This window comes from Triticum urartu, chromosome 1A, assembly GCF_056163025.1.
Source record: "Triticum urartu cultivar PI428250 chromosome 1A, HENAU_Tu73, whole genome shotgun sequence".
In the NCBI taxonomy this organism is placed as follows: domain Eukaryota; kingdom Viridiplantae; phylum Streptophyta; class Magnoliopsida; order Poales; family Poaceae; genus Triticum; species Triticum urartu.
This window is the reverse complement of record NC_141873.1, coordinates 10687258-10705434: the sequence shown is the minus strand read 5'-3', so window position 1 is coordinate 10705434 and position 18177 is coordinate 10687258. Positions and strand designations below refer to the sequence as shown.

Here is an 18177-nt window from a genome sequence, read left to right as displayed (position 1 = left end):
GCTCAAGCTCGACGACACATTTTCTAAATAGGTAACATAACACTCATACTTATCAGACATTCAATTTGATTGTCACGCGCTCGATTACGCTTCAGTTGAAAGTCGGTGGATCCTACCCAATGACCCAACGCACCATTCGTTTCGCGGAACCAAACCCATGCAGCACGGCGGGCCGGATTCTCTGACACACCTTGTTTGATTTCCCATCCTATGACCTGGCCGGGTTTCCTCAAGTCCATCTCACGGAATTCTTCTTTCCTGGCAGTGAACACAATCTCAATTGCCAAAGCGTGTCTGCAAGCATATTCCCGGTCTTGCGGCTCATCAAGCATCCTCTCTTTTTTGTTCACAAGCTTTCGGAAAGCATTTTTCTTCTTAGCATCAAAAGGTTCCTCGATAATGTGATACTTGCTGCAATCCTTCATGGCCACATTTGCCTCATCACAACTCTTCAAGCAACGGTGTCGCTCCGACATGAGCTTCTCACACGCTATGTTCATAGTCATGGATCAGATGTCCATCCTACATGAATATACGGGTTTAAGATGACATAGAACGAAACACAAAATAAATTCAATGGAGTACAACACTTGGTTACTTGATATGACATACAACACCAAGTTCTTAATGAGTTCAAATGTTAAGGGTACAAGTCATAGTAGTTCAAATGACGACCAAGAAAAGTGTACATGTCATTATAGTACAAATGACAAAGATTACATAGCCTTATGCAATTCTATTTGGCGTACAGTCTCGGGTTGCAACAAATAACATCATTTCTTGCTTTGACCCATGCCCAACGAGAAGCCTGCTTCTCTTCCGACGAGAATGGTTAGCTCACTAACCAATCAATGACCTGGCCATGATTGCCCATGTCTATCTCGGCAGATTCTCCCCTTGTCGCACACAATGCAATTTGCATTGCAAGATCAGGCCTACATTTTTTTCCGCCGTCTTGAGTTTGGTCATCTTCCTCTCCTTTTTTTTGATTAAATTTTCGGAACAGTCATCAGTGAAATAATAATGTGAAAAGGCCCTACACGCCGCATTCAACGCATCAATGGCTTCCATCCAGAAGTTCATCTTTTCCTCAATCACTTCACGTTCATGCTTCGCCGCCGCCTCAGTAGAAACTTCAAAGAAAACGAACGGTGCCATCCTACATTTTGAGAAGTTGCTATTAAAGTGAACTTAGGTTTAATTGCTTTCTTAAGCCTAACCCAACCCCTATTATGTACACTAATACTAGCAATAAATCTAGGTACACAAACAATTCTACAAACAATTCTAGGCACATCATATATAAGGAAATCATAAACATAACCCTAAATGGATCATAGTAATTGATTTAACCGCACCAAAATGATGAACTAGGGTTTGCAACCAAATGAGCAAATGCAAACTAAACAAAGATATCAACCAATCAAAATGAGGGGAAATGAGAGAGCTACCTTGGGTGATGAAAATAGTAAGAATCCACCGGAGAAATCCCAAACAAATGAGAGAGGGGGAGACTTGAGCTCGGGGGAGAGGTGAGGAGTGGGTGGGCTGAATGAGTGGGTGAGGAGTGGGGGAGGAAATATCCAGCCCCTTCCACCCTTATCCACCTCCCAGGACCCTACCGCCAGGGGTACTGGCGGTAGGCTTCAGTACCCTACCGCCAGGGCCCATGGCGGTGAAGGAAATATGCCCTAGAGGCAATAATAAAGCTATTATTTATTTCCTTATATCATGATAAATGTTTATTATTCATGCTAGAATTGTATTAACCGGAAACATAATACATGTGTGAATACATAGACAAACAAAGTGTCACTAGTATGCCTCTACTTGACTAGCTCGTTAATCAAAGATGGTTATGTTTCCTAACCATGAACAAGTGGTTGTTATTTGATTAACGGGATCACATCATTAGGAGAATGATGTGATTGACATGGCCCATTCCATTAGCTTAGCACCCGATCATTTAGTATGTTGCTATTGCTTTCTTCATGACTTATACATGTTCCTATGACTATGAGATTATGCAACTCCCGTTTGCCGGAGGAACACTTTGTGTGCTACCAAACGTCACAACGTAACTGGGTGATTATAAAGGAGCTCTACAGGTGTCTCCAAAGGTACATGTTGGGTTGGCGTATTTCGAGATTAGGATTTGTCACTAGGCCCTCTCGGTAATGCACATCACTTAAGTCTTGCAAGCATTGCAACTAATGAGTTAGTTGCGGGATGATGTATTACAGAACGAGTAAAGAGACTTGCCGGTAACAAGATTGAACTAGGTATGAGATACCGACGATCGAATCTCGGCAAGTAACATACCGATGACAAAGGGAACAACGTATGTTGTTATGCGGTCTGACCGATAAAAGATCTTTGTAGAATATGTAGGAGCCAATATAAGCATCCAGGTTCCGCTATTGGTTATTGACCAGAGACGTTTCTCGGTCATGTCTACATTGTTCTCGAACCCGTAGGGTCCGCACGCTTAAGGTTACGATGACAGTTATATTATGAGTTTATGCATTTTGATGTACCGAAGGTTGTTCGGAGTCCCGGATGTGATCACGGACATGGCGAGGAGTCTCGAAATGGTCGAGACATAAAAATTGATATATTGGAAGCCAATGTTTGGATATCGGAAGTGTTCTGGGTGAAATCGGGATTTTACCGGAGTACCGGGAGGTTACCGGAACCCCCCGGGAGGTATATGGGCCTTAGTGGGCCTTAGTGGAAGAGAGGAGAGGTGGCCAGAGATGGGCCGCGCGCCCCTCCCCCCCCCTTGGTCTGAATTGGACAAGGAGAGGGGGCCAGCCCCCCTTCCTCCTCTCTCTCCTCTTTCCCCCCCTCCACGAATCCTATTCCAACTAGGAAAGGGGGGGAGTCCTACTCCCAGAGGGAGTAGGACTCCTCCTGGCGCGCCTCTCCTAGCCGGCCGGCCCCCCTCCCTTGAACCTTTATATACGGAGGCAGGGGCACCCCCTAGAGAAACAAGTTGATCCACGTGATCATATTCTTAGCCGTGTGCGGTGCCCCCTTCCACCATAGTCCTCGATAATATTGTAGCGGTGCTTAGGCGAAGCCCTGCGACGGTAGTACATCAAGATCGTCACCACGCCGTCGTGCTGACGGAACTCTTCCCCGACACTTTGCTGGATCGGAGTCCGGGGATCGTCATCGAGCTGAACGTGTGCTAGAACTCGGAGGTGCCGTAGTTTCGGCGCTTGATCGGTCGGGCCGTGGAGACGTATGACTACATCAACCAAACGCTTCCGTTGTCGATCTACAAGGGTACGTAGATCATACTCTCCCCTCTCGTTGCTATGCATCACCATGACCTTGCGTGTGCATAGGAAAATTTTGAAATTACTACGTTCCCCAACAGTGGCATCCGAGCCTAGGTTTTATATGTTGATATTATATGCACAAGTAGAACACAAGTGAGTTGTGGGCGATATAAGTCATACTGCTTACCAGCATGTCATACTTTGGTTCGGCGGTATTGTTGGACGAAGTGGCCCGGACCGACATTACGCGTACGCTTACGCGAGACCGGTTCTCCCGACGTGCTTTGCACAAAGGTGGCTAACGGGTGACAGTTTCTCCAACTTTAGTTGAACCGAGTGTGGCTACGCCCGGTCCTTGCGAAGGTTAAAACAGCACCAACTTGACAAACTATCGTTGTGGTTTTGATGCGTAAGTAAGATTGGTTCTTGCTTAAAGCCCGTAGCAGCCACGTAAAACATGCAACAACAAAGTAGAGGACGTCTAACTTGTTTTTGCAGGGCATGTTGCGATGTGATATGGTCAAGACATGATGCTAAATTTTATTGTATGAGATGGTCATGTTTTGTAACTGAGTTATCGGCAACTGGCAGGAGCCATATGGTTGTCGCTTTATTGTATGCAATGCAATCGTGCTGTAATGGTTTACTTTATCACTAAGCGGTAGCGATAGTCGTGGAAGCATAAGATTGGCGAGACGACAACGATACTACGATGGAGATCAAGGTGTCGCGCCGGTGATGATGGTGATCACGACGGTGCTTCGAAGATGGAGATCACAAGCACAAGATGATGGTGGCCATATCATATCACTTATATTGATTGCATGTGATGTTTATCTTTTATGCATCTTATCTTGCTTTGATTGATGGTAGCATTATAAGATGATCTCTCACTAAATTTCAAGATAAAAGTGTTCTCCCTGAGTATGCACCGTTGCCAGAGTTCGTCGTGCCCAGACACCACGTGATGATCGGGTGTGATAAGCTCTACGTCCATCTACAACGGGTGCAAGCCAGTTTTGCACATGCAGAATACTCAGGTTAAACTTGACGAGCCTAGCATATGGAGATATGGCCTCGGAACACTGAGATCGAAAGATCGACCGTGAATCATATAGTAGATATGATCAACATAGCGATGTTCACCATTGAAAACTACTCCATTTCACGTGATGATCGGTTATGGTTTAGTTGATTTGGATCATGTGATCACTTAGATGATTAGAGGGATGTCTATCTAAGTGGGAGTTCTTAAGTAATATGATTAATTGAACTTAAATTTATCATGAACTTAGTCCTGGTAGTATTTTGCAAATTATGTTGTAGATCAATAGCTCGCGTTGTTGCTTCCCTGTGTTTATTTTGATATGTTCCTAGAGAAAATTGTGTTGAAAGATGTTAGTAGCAATGATGCGGATTGGATCCGTGATCTGAGGTTTATCCTCATTGCTGCACAGAAGAATTATGTCCTTGATGCACCGCTAGGTGACGGACCTATTGCAGGAGCAGATGCAGACGTTATGAACGTTTGGCTAGCTCAATATGATGACTACTTGATAGTTTAGTGCACCATGCTTAATGGCTTAGAATCGGGACTTCAAAGACGTTTTGAACGTCATGGAGCATATGAGATGTTCCAGGAGTTGAAGTTAATATTTCAAGCAAATACCCGAGTTGAGAGATATGAAGTCTCCAACAAGTTCTATAGCTAAAAGATGGAGAAGAATCGCTCAACTATGAGCATGTGCTCAGATTGTCTGAGTACTACAATCGCTTGAATCAAGTGGGAGTTAATCTTCCAGATAAGATAGTGATTGACAGAATTCTCTAGTCACCATCACCAAGTTAGTAGAACTTCGTGATGAACTATGATATGCAAGGGATAACGTAAACGATTCCCAAGCTCTTCGTAATGCGGAAAATGATGAAGGTAGAAATCGAGAAAAACATCAAGTGTTGATGGTAGACAAGACCACTAGTTTCAAGAAAAGGGCAGAGGGAAGAAGGGGAAGTTCAAGAAGAACAGCAAGCAAGTTGCTGCTCAAGTGAAGAAGCCCAAGTCTGGTCCTAAGCCTGAGACTAAGTGTTTCTACTTCAAAGGGACTGGTCACTGGAAGCGGAACTACCCCAAGTGATTGGCAGATAAGAAGGATGGCAAAGTGAACATAAGTATATTTGATATACATGTTATTGATGTGTACTTTACTAGTGTTTATAGCAACCCCTCAGTATTTGATACTAGTTCAGTTGCTAAGATTAGTAACTCGAAACGGGAGTTGCAGAATAAACAGAGACTAGTTAAGGGTGAAGTGACGATGTGTGTTGGAAGTGGTTCCAAGATTGATATGATCATCATCGCACACTCCCTATACTTTCAGGATTAGTGTTGAACCTGAATAAGTGTTATTTGGTGTTTGCGTTGAGCATGAATATGATTTGATCATGTTTATTGTAATACGGTTATTCATTTAAGTAAGAGAATAAATTGTTGTTCTGTTTACATGAATAAAACCTTATATGGTTACACACCCAATGAAAATACTTCGTTGGATCTCGATCGTAGTGATACACATAATCATAATATTGAAACCAAAAGATGCAAAGTTAATAATGATAGTGCAACTTATTTGTGGCACTGCCGTTTAGGTCATATTGGTGTAAAGCGCATGAAGAAACTCCATGCTAATGGGTTTTTGGATTCACTTGATTATGAATCAGTTGATGCTTATGAACCATGCCTCATGGGCAAGATGACTAAAACACCGTTCTCCGGAACTATGGAGCGAGCAACTGACTTATTGGAAATAATACATACTGATGTATGAGATCCGATGAGTGTTAAGGCTCGCGGCGGGTATCATTAGTTTCTGACCTTCACAGATGATTTGAGCAGATCTGGGTATATCTACTTAATGAAGCATAAGTCTGAAACATTTGAAAAGTTCAAAGAATTTCAGAGTGAAGTTGAAAATCATCGTAACAAGAAAATAAAGTTTCTGCGATCTAATCATGGAGGAGAATATTTGAGTTACGAGTTTGGTCTACATCTGAAACAGTGCGGAATAGTTTCGCAACTCACGCCACCCGGAACACCTCAGCGTAATGGTGTGTCCGAACGTCGTAATCGTACTTTACTTGATATGGTGCTATCTATGATGTCTCTTACAAATTTACCGCTATCATTTTGGGGTTATGCTTTAGAGACGGCCGCATTCACGTTAAATAGGGCACCATCAAAATCCGTTGAGACGACACCTTATGAACTGTGGTTTGGCAAGAAACCAAAGTTGTCGTGTCTTAAAGTTTGGGGCTGCGATGCTTATGTAAAAAAGCTTCAACCTGATAAGCTTGAACCCAAATCGGAGAAATGTGTCTTCATAGGATACCCAAAGGAGACTGTTGGGTACACCTTCTATCACAGATCCGAAGGCAAGACATTCGTTGCTAAGAATGGATCCTTTCTAGAGAAGGAGTTTCTCTCGAAAGAAGTGAGTGGGAGGAAAGTAGAACTTGATGAGGTAACTGTACCTGCTCCCTTATTGGAAAGTAGTTCCTGTGACTACTACACCAATTAGTGAGGAAGCTAATGATGATGATCATGTAACTTTAGATCAAGTTACTACCGAATCTCGTAGGTAAACCAGAGTGAGATCCGCACCAGAGTGGTACAGTAATCCTGTTCTGGAAGTCATGTTACTAGAACATGACGAACTTGCGAACTATGAGGAAGCGATGATGAGCCCAGATTCCGCGAAATGGTTTGAGGCAATGAAATCTGAGATATGATCCATGTATGAGAACAAAGTATGGACTTTGATGGATTTGCCCGATGATCGGCAAGCCATAGAAAATAAATGGATCTTCAAGAGGAAGACGGACGCTGATAGTAGTGTTACTATCTACAAAGCTAGACTTGTCAAAAAGGTTTTTTGACAAAGTTCAAGGTGTTGACTACGATGAAATTTTCTCACTCGTAGCGATGCTTAAGTCTGTCCAAATCATGTTAGCAATTGCCGCATTTTTATGAAATCTGGCAAATGGATAAACAAAACTGCATTCCTTAATGGATTTATTAAAGAAGAGTTGTATATGATACAACCAGAAGGTTTTGTCAATCCTAAAGGTGCTAACAAAATGTGCAAGCTCCAGCGATCCATCTATGGACTGGTGCAAGCATCTCGGAGTTGGAATATGCGCTTTGATGAGATGATCAAAGCATATAGTTTTATACATACTTGCGGTGAAGCCTGTATTTACAAGAAAGTGAGTGGGAGCACTACAACATTTCTGATAAGTATATGTGAATGACATATTGTTGATCGAAAATAATGTATAATTATTCTGCAAAGCATAAAGGAGTATTTTGAAAGAAGTTTTTCAAAGAAAGACCTCGGTGAAGCTGCTTACATATTAAGCATCAAGATCTATAGAGATGGATCAAGATGCTTGATAATTTTTTTTTAATGAGTACATACCTTGACAATATTTTGAAGTAGTTCAAAAATTGGAACAGTCAAAGAAAGAGTTCTTGGCTGTGTTACAAGGTGTCAAATTGAGTAAGACTCAAAGCCCGACCACGGCAGAAGATAGAAAGAGAATGAAAGTCATTCCCTATGCCTCATCCATAGGTTCTATAAAGTATGCCATGCTGCAGATCTATTGTATACCCTACACTGTGTTAAGCAAGGGAGTACAATAGTGATCTAAGAGTAGATCACTGGACAGCGGTCAAAATTATCCTTAGTGGAATAAGGAAATATTTCTCAATTATGGAGGTGACAAAAAGGTTCGTCGTAAAAAGTTACGTCGATGCAAGTTTTGACACAGATCTGGATGACTCTAAGTCTCGATCTAGATACATATTGAAAGTGGGAGTAATTAGCTAGAGTAGCTCTGTGCAGAGCATTGTAGACATAGAATTCGCAAAATACTTACGGATCTGTATGTGACAGACCCGTTGACTAAAATTATCTCACAAGCAAAACATGATCACACCTTAGTACTCTTTGGGTGTTAATCACATAAACGATGTGAACTAGATTACTGACTCTAGTAAACCCTTTGGGTATAGGTCACATGACAATGTGAACTATGGGTGTTAATCACATGGTGATGTGAACTATTAGTGTTGAATCACATGGCGATGTGAACTAGATTATTGACTCTAGTGCAAGTGGGAGACTGAAGGAAATATGCCCTAGAGGCAATAATAAAGTTATTATTTATTTCCTTATATCATGATAAACGTTTATTATTCATGCTATAATTGTATTAACCGGAAACATAATACATGTGTGAATACATAGACAAACAGAGTGTCACTAGTATGCCTCTACTAGACTAGCTCGTTAATCGAAGATGGTTATGTTTCCTAACCATGAACAAAAGAGTTGTTATTTGATTAACAGGATCACATCATTAGAAGAATGATTTGATTTACTTGACCCATTCCGTTAGCTTAGCACTCGATCGTTTAGTATGTTGCTATTGCTTTCTTCATGACTTATACATGTTCCTATGACTATGAGATTATGCAACTCCCGTTTCCGGAGGAACACTTTGTGTGCTACCAAACGTCACAACGTAACTGGGTGATTATAAAGGAGCTCTACAGGTGTCTCCAAAGGTGAATGTTGGGTTGGCGTATTTCGAGATTAGGATTTGTCACTCCGATTGTCGGAGAGGTATCTCTGGGCCCTCTCGGTAATGCACATCACTTAAGCCTTGCAAGCATTGAAACTAATGAGTTAGTTGCGGGATGATGTATTACAGAACGAGTAAAGAGACTAGCCGGTAACAAGATTGAACTAGGTATGAGATACCGACGATTGAATCTCGGGCAAGTAACATACCGATGACAAAGGGAACAACGTATGTTGTTATGCGGTCTGACCGATAAAAGATCTTCATAGAATATGTAGGAGCCAATATGAGCATCCAGGTTCCGCTATTGGTTATTGACCGGAGACGTGTCTCGGTCATGTCTACATTGTTCTCGAACCCGTAGGGTCCGCACGCTTAAGGTTACGATGACAGTTATATTATGAGTTTATGCATTTTGATGTACCGAAGGTTGTTCGGAGTCCCGGATGTGATCACGGACATGACGAGGAGTCTCGAAATGGTCGAGACATAAAAATTGATATATTGGAAGCCTATGTTTGGATATCGATTCCGGGTGAAATCGGGATTTTACCGGAGTACCGGGAGGTTACCGAAACCCCCCGGGAGGTATATGGGCCTTAGTGGGCCTTAGTGGAAGAGAGGAGAGGTGGCCAGAGATGGGCCGCGCACCCCTCCCCCCCTTGGTCCGAATTGGACAAGGAGAGGGGGCCGGCCCCCCTTCCTCCTCTCTCTCCTCTTTCCCCCCTCCACGAATCCTATTCCAACTAGGAAAGGGGGGGAGTCCTACTCCCAGAGGGAGTAGGACTCCTCCTGGCGCGCCTCTCCTAGCCGGCCGGCCCCCCTCCCTTGAACCTTTATATACGGAGGCAGGGGCACCCCCTAGAGAAACAAGTTGATCCATGTGATCATATTCTTAGCCGTGTGCGGTGCCCCCTTCCACCATAGTCCTCGATAATATTGTAGCGGTGCTTCGGCGAAGCCCTGCGACGGTAGTACATCAAGATCGTCACCACGCCGTCGTGCTGACGGAACTCTTCCCTGACACTTTGCTGGGTCGAAGTCCGGGGATCGTCATCGAGCTGAACGTGTGCTAGAACTCGGAGGTGCCGTAGTTTCGGTGCTTGATCGGTCGGGCCGTGGAGACGTACGACTACATCAACCAAACGCTTCCGTTGTCGATCTACAAGGGTGCGCAGATCATACTCTCCCCTCTCGTTGCTATGCATCACCATGATCTTGCGTGTGCGTAGGAAAATTTTGAAATTACTACGTTCCCCAACAGAGGCTCCATTAGTCGCTGATGACGTTGCCATGGATGAGGATGAGGACGACGATGGCGCTGAACAGTATGTCTATACTGGCGCCACCTCAGGGTTTGAGTGTCATGAGTCGGTGCTTGAATTGCCGTCTCAACGTATTATGGACGACCTTCCGGTAGTAAAGAAGTCTAGGAAGAGAGCGAGGAAAGGCAAAAAAGCTGATTCTATGATCCAGCCGCCTCGGCTTAAGGACCGTATAGATATCCCCGATGTGTATAAATGGCATATCCCCGGTCAACCAATCCTACCTGCAACAGCGCTACGGGTCAGATTCGGCGATCTAAGGAGACTTCATGACGATGTGCTGCGGGTAGAGAAAGGCCTCATCGCCTCGAAAGATGCAGGATACCCACTCTATGTGGTTAACATTCCGCGGCAAATGTCGTACATCGACAGCTTCCCCGCGGATAAGTTCTTCCTCCTATTCGATTACATATTCGACATGTTTCACATGAAGAAGCTGGATTTTATGTTTGTCCGCCTTTATGCCTTGCACATGAACTACATCATCGGGGTTGAGCAGATATCTCATATCTGTGTCGCTGACCCGTACTACATGCACGAGGGCTTCTTGGGAGTCTGCGCAAAGCACCGTGAATACGCGAGGGATTACATCGTCAGTTTCATGCTCGCCAATAAGGACAAGGGGGCGATTCTCGTGCCTTATCATCCCGTGTAAGTCATCCGCGCTGCTATCCTTCCTTCGATTTCAATCATTCATTTACACGGTGGAGGCTAATTAATTTGAGGTGTACTTATTTTGCGCAGCGGCGGGCGCGCCGTCCTCATCATCCTCTACCCCCGATTCTCCCACGCTCCTTACTTGGACTCGTCGAAGAACATTCACAAAAGGGATTACACCCACATCAAGGATGTTCTCGACAGTTCTATGTTTTACTACCAAGCAAGGGGTGGAGAGGTCAGGTACAAGAAGAGAAGGGGCGGCAGGGTCGCCTTCGGTCATAAGACCGACTTCTGGTGCATCCAGCAACCGAACGACTCTCTTAATGATGGATTCTATGTCCTACACCACATGCTGGAGTATAAACAGGATCACCAGAACCTTTGCATGTCACCTAGATCCGGCGATGCCCATATTCTGCAATGGGCAAAGGACATAGGAGATATCGAGGATCATTGACTTCGAGCTGAGTTCTATAACATCCAGCGCGAACTTGCCCAAATCATCATGAAGGAGGTCGTCGGAAAAACACGGATGTTCTACGGAGAAGGATAAATGTCGCGGGAAGACGTCCGAACATGGATAGCCTCTCAGCGTCTCGACATGAAGCCTTTCACTAAGCTCGAGGACTATCTCCCTAACTTGGATGGATGGAACGACATGTTGGAGTGATTGTCGATATATGACAATGTGTCCGTTTAGTCCATACTTTCTGTATGACAAAACTTTGAGTTATGCACGGTGAAACTTTATTTGTGATGTAATTAAACCGTCCTCCTCCTCGACTAGCGAAAATCACTCTAGTTAGGGCATTGTGGGGTACGATGAACTTTGTTATTTATGCTTATGATATGTTGTTTCTATTTTTGCCAAGTCTATCTCTTTCTGTTGCTCAACTATATATGTTGCATATCATCGACTCATGTGACGATGCAGGTGCATAGATCATAGATGGCAAAAAAGTGCTACGCCAGGAGTATATATACGACAAGTGGCCGGAGTGTCAGGCCCAGGTGTACCGCTTTCCTGTTTTCGAGCGACAGGCAGTAGTTAGTTTACGTTCACGCTAATGCGAGAGAGGGATACGAACTCATGTACTCAAAGTGATAGCTCTTCTCGCGTATATCATTGTTTAGATGGATGACGATGTATTTGCAAGTAATCGAGACTTGTATCGCTATTTTCTAGATGATGATGAGAGACCACTTTGTGTTGGATGATGATTATGATGATGACATGATTTGATGAGACTAATTGTATGTATATGCTATGATTACATTTGTATGTGTATGATATGCTAAAGATTATTGTATAAAGCCTATTCAAATACAAAACAAATATGCAGGGAAAAAAACTGATAAAACTAGTAGTAGCGGGGGGGGGGGGATTTAGCAGTAGAGCCGCCTTACCAGTAGCGCTTCCCAGTAAACAGCGCTGCAAATAATATCAGCAGCGCCCTTTTCTAAAGAGCGCTACAGCTATTCGTTAGCTGTAGCGCCTTATTAGTAGCGCCGGTCCCCGCGCTACTGAGAGGCCCAAAACCCGTGCTGCTGCTAGGCTTTTCCCTAGTAGTGTTATGTTGGTCTCACTGTTGTTCTAGCTCTCTATGTTCGATTTTGTTGTTGCCGTAGTATGGTTTAAAAGCTATGCTTCATCTAATTTTAGTTAGCTAAGCAGATAAACAGAATTCCGCATGGCCCTTTATTCCAGTTTTCACTGTCTCACAATAACAGCATATATTAAGCTCACCAAACTGGATCGCATACTCATAACATACCTTTCATCATTGAATAACTGGAGATTGCCGAGATGTCTTTTATCATGTTAGTACATTAAATATTATGTATGTTCACATGAACAAGAAATAATCATCTGCCAGCAGATTATGATCACTTCTGAGTTCGATCATGTACTCAACCTTAATTGCAGGTGCCATCAGATAAGGACAATAAAGTGACCACTTGCTTTCGGGTCTTCTCTCCTCAGCAGTAAGCATGTGATGCATTCAAGATTTAAAGAATTCATGAAAACCAATTGTGTTCCTCCCTGCACGGTAGGTGCTGCTCAAGATGAATTATATTTTATGGTTACGAAGTTGGTGTGTTTTTTCACGTCTAGTCAGTGGAGGTAATTGTTTAATTTGCAATCCTGCAACTTTTTGTAGTATTTCGAAAGAAAATTAGTATCATTTGCTAAGGTCATAGCCAATGGAACGTCATTTTGAAAAACTGCATTGGATGGTTTGACATAAATACATAATATATTGCTCTACTTGCAATATTCTAGATTACATGCTCATGGACATGTTTTAATTGCAGTGCACATTGTCTAATATGTCTGACGGTGCCTCAATTTAGCCATTTGACTAATTAAAATCCTGCATATTTAATGCCAACACCTTGTTTATTTTGGAACTGTGTATGGTTGTCTGATCTCATGAGGGCTATTGCTTTCCAATTAAAATGATACTTTGTATAACCTCATGAGGAATAGCTATTGCTATTACTAACTGCACTAGTCAACTAGGATATCCACGCTTCCATGTTAATTCTTCTATTCTTGAACTAGCAAGACCCATGAGGAGAAGGATGTGAAGTAGACACACACCCACACTCTCAAGTTATATGGTTTCTACCTTGGGTTGCTTATTTTGCATTCCATCAAGAACAAATGTGGTATAGTATAAGAGCATGAAAATAACAAAACAAAATAATGTGCAAAGAATAGCCCCCCCCCCCCTCCCCTCCCCCAGACCATTCTGCCAGCAACTCCTTTTCTGTACCTACCACAATAATTGTTGTGGATTGATGTAGTGATTTTCTGCAACCAGTCAAAGGACATAAAAACAAGGAAAAAACTGGAAACTTATTTAAAATTAACTAGCTAGTGGTGTCTATGGAGTTCAAGAAAAAGCTGGACTTTTTCTCGACGACAAGTTAATGTGCAAAGAATCAATAAACGTATTTGCCAAAAAAAGCAAATAGAATTAGCGATAAAACCGGTTTGTGTTTTCACTCTTGGATTTCACCCTCAGGTTCGATCAGATAAAATTACATAAACACACGTGCACAAAAGCTGATAGCCAAGGGCGCTTGTCGTGCCGTTATTTCCTCTTTATTTCTTTTCTCATTTTTCTTACTCAATACCAAAACTCACGTAGCCGTGCATATATATATATATATATATATATATATATATATATATGCATTGACCAACCGACCTAAGACCTACACGTACTAGATTACTAGAATCCTAACCGGAATCAACATGAACCTGACAGGAATCCTAACCGGGATCAAACTACTACCTACACGTACACATAGCTAGACTCCAACAAGTACAATAATCACCGGCAAGCCTGATCGCAACAGTACTAGCCCTAACTAACAGACGTATGTTTGGATTACTCCTACATTCACTGTACACAATGGTAATAGTCGGAACCAGATACAAACCAATAAAAAACAAGATCTCAGATCTGCAACCATTAAAGAGTTGTATGTTAGTCCTTGCTTCAGTTCAACCCAAATTTTACAATGACACTATTATATTTAAATCTTGATTATTGCAATACATGAATAATTAATTAACACACCAGGTTGCTCTTGTAACCAGGCAAGACGAATTTATGAACTTGCAAGCATGGCAATCAGATCGACATCCACACAACACCAGTACGAACATTGTCTAGATAAAACTTTATTTGTATATTATTTCAGAATTTAAACTATTTTGTGCGGGTCACACACGACGCTGTGTGACACTTTATTTGTCACCGCTACATCGACATATGCATCGAATAAGCAACGGTGATCCAACTATATATTACTAGAGATATTTCCTTATCAGTAGGCACCAACTCCGGTGCCAACGCTGGATGGCATACTACTGGTGGTGCCGTACAACGGCACGTTGACACTGCACATCGTTGGCAGGGTACGGAGTGCAATAGAAGTCATCACCTCAAGTTGAGCTATTTGGTGTGGCTGCAAGAAGGTACCATGTGGTACCTGTTGTTGTTGAGGCCGTTGACCCAGTTGCTGTTGTTGAGGTTGTTGGAAAGAACATTGTCCGAGCTGCTTCTGTTACTGCGACTGCTGTTGGGGTTGGGAGACACCTTGGCCCGACTGTTGGGGTTGTTGCTGCTGAGGTTGATTGAAACCCTGACACTGTTGTTGTTCTTGTAGGACGATCGAGTAGATGATGGCACGGATTGCCTCATAGCGCGATTGTTCGGGGATTTGCGGCAACTGTAGGCAACATTGTTGTTGCATCACATGGCAACTGCTCTGCTGCAACATTTGCGACCTAGCAAGACTTTGTGGCATTGCCACAGGGCTGCATTGCTGCTGGAGGAATACCTTGCATGGGTTTAGCTGCTGCAAGATAGATGGATGAACAAATGGTATTTGTGGTTGCGGTAGAACTGGTTGTTGTTGCGAGAATGGTGGTTGTTGCGGTAGAATTGGTTGTTGTTGTTGTGAAAATGGTGGTTGTTGCGGTAGTACTGGTTGTTGCTGCTGCAAAAATGGTGGTTGTTGCTGTGAAAATGGTGGTAGTTGTTGCTGCGAAAATTGTGGTTGTTGTTGTGAAAATGGTGGTTGTTGTTCCTGCGATAATGGTTGTTGTTGTTGTTGTTGTTGTTGTTGTTGTTGTGAACATGGTTGCTGTTGTGGAAATGGTTGTGGTTGTTGTTGGATGGATTGTTATTGTTGGTGCGATAATGTTTGTTGTGTTGGTAATGGTTGTTGCTGCGATGGTTTCTCCAAACCAGGGATGTGGCTATTCTCCATTTGTGCAATGGCACTTGTCGCCGCAACGGCGAGGAGGGCAAAGATGAGGAAGGTCTTCATAGTGGATTAGTGTTAACTAGTGTTTCTTGGTTTTGATGCTTGTGCTTGTGATGATATTTGTACTTCATGCCTATTTATAGTAGCCCGGGCACCACCTCTTTCCTTCTTTGCATCAGCTTTAATAATTTTGTTTGGATGCATCTGAAATGAATTTTTGGTACATTGTGTTAGGTTGCGCTAGCTACAAGCATACTTTTGGATTGATCATCAAGGTTGCTTTTTAGTTGTGCACATGATCATACACAAAGTATAGAAATCCTGATGCTTGCTAAAGATGACTTGCCTTATTCACTTTACATGTCACACACTTATCTGTATAGTATCACTTTTGCAACCGAGTTTGGAACCTTGTATAGGTTGTCAGCCATAAACAAGAAAGACAAAACTTGTGTAGGACTAAGTTTGCAATCGTGTGTGGTCTGTTAAGATATGCTTGATTATTAAAGCCTTGCACGTGGAGGGTTCTTCTAGACTCAGTTGCTTTTCATAAAACTAACTTTGTATTGTTCTCTAAGATGATAAGATAAACTAACACCTAGAGAGCATGACATGACTCATCGAATTCCCTTTACATGTAAAGGATGGTAATTTCTTACAAGCTACTCCTACTAGCATATATCGGGTCCTAACTCTAGACACGTTATCATCGGTTCCATCTTTTTTTTGAGAGAGAGAAATCATCAGTTCCATGGCTTTTTTGAGACAATCAGTTCCATCTATGTTTTTTTTTGAGAAATAGTTTCATCTATGGGTGTAGGATTTTTTTTGGGGGGGGGGGGGAATGGTAGATGAGGCTGGAACAGAGGCCCCAGCCTGGAGTGAGAGATTAGGCCCAACGTAAGCATTGTGTGTGTTAGGGCACCAAATTCGAACTGGGCTATAGTTTTCGGAGGCCCCAACGTTAGAAGCTCAGCCCACACTCCGCCGATCTGCGTCTTCTTCGTCTCCCTTCCTCCTCCTCCTCCTCCCCGGCCGGACCGCTCGCCGGCACAGCCTCTCCCGGATCCCACTGCCCGCGGCCGCTCCACGTACGTGCGAGGCGGCGGAGGCGTCAACCTCCCTTCCATGCTCCGCATCCGGCCCCCCACCACCACCGCCACCTCTCGAGGTACCCACTCGCTACCCTTCCCCATTCTTTCCTACCCTCAACCTCTCTGGTATCCTCTTCTAACAGCTCTTTTTATTTCCATTGTGGATGGACTCGACAAGAAGATCTCGGAGTTCCTCCGTTGGCAGCCAGTCTGGCCTCCCCGTCTACACAAGGTATCGATCCTGTCTGTTCGTCTCTTCCAGCTATTCGATTCACACGAATTAGAGAGGCGTGCCCATCTCCATGCTAGCTGCGTGAATCAGGAGGGTCAGCACGAAGCATAATTCAGCTGCATAGCCAAACAGCGATGTACATATGTGCTTTGCTAGCTGAGTAACTCTGTGCTTTATGTGGATGCCGCTTCAAAAGTTCAAATAATCATCAAATTCCTCCTTTGCGCACTATGCAGGTGGAGTGGAGGACATTCCGTTCCTCTCTGATGTGTGAGAAGAAAGTTCATCTCCGGTGGAGCGATGTCCAAGTTAGTTACAGCATCCAGTCATCTGTATAATCTCAGTGTTTATTCTGTTTTGGACTGTCGTATTTCATATGTGCATCAGAGGAAATGTGCTTTCTAGCTAGAGGCATGTTGCAGCTGGCCGAGTCCCAGATCTCATTTCATTTATATGGCCATAGGAAGCGATCAATAAAAGGGCACTGGAATTTATCTTCTAACACCACTGTTGTTCTAGCTCCCTGTCTTTGTTTTTTTTTGCCCTCGTTGTATGGTTGCCAAGTCAGGCATCATCTGATTTTAGTTAGTCAAGCCGATCTCATTATTTAGCGGATAAAAAGAATTCCATATGGCTCCTATGCCGGTTTTCACTGTCTCACAATAATGGAACATATTAAGCTCACCAAATTGTATCCGTCAAAGATAAAAATGCTCACCAAATTATATCGCGTACTCATATGTATCTTTCATCATCGAATAACAGGAGATTGACAAGTTGTGTTTTATCATATCAGCATATTAAGTGTATCCTTTGTCCATATCAAAATGGGATAGTCATCTGACAGCTTATTATGCTCATCTCTGAACTCGGTCATGCCCCTTCAGTGTTAGTTAGAGGTGTCACTAAAAAAGCACAGGAAATTAACCACTTGCCACCGGGTCTTCTCTCTTCAGCAGGAAGCATGTGTTGCATTCAAGATTCAATGAGTTCACGAAAACCAATATTGTGGTCCTCCCTGTGCAGCAGGTACTCAAGTTGAATTATATTTTTATAGTTGCACAGTAGGTGTCCTCTCACACGTCTAGACATGGGAGGTAATTGTTTAATTTGCATTCCTGCAACTTTTTGGAGTACTTAGAACGAAA

The 18177-nt window shown here is 43.1% G+C and overlaps 1 long non-coding RNA gene and 1 pseudogene across 1 annotated transcript; one reads left to right on the top strand and one right to left on the bottom strand.

Moving 5' to 3' along the window:
- Positions 1-14558: 14558 nt before the first annotated feature.
- On the bottom strand, positions 14559-15823 carry LOC147988305 (glutenin, low molecular weight subunit PTDUCD1 pseudogene; annotated as a pseudogene).
- A 732-nt stretch (positions 15824-16555) lies between these two features.
- On the top strand, positions 16556-17490 carry LOC147988304 (uncharacterized). Its single transcript, XR_015611180.1, has 3 exons — positions 16556-16874; positions 16979-17029; positions 17266-17490. It is a non-coding gene; the product is annotated as an uncharacterized LOC147988304 (long non-coding RNA).
- The last annotated feature ends 687 nt before the right edge of the window (positions 17491-18177 follow it).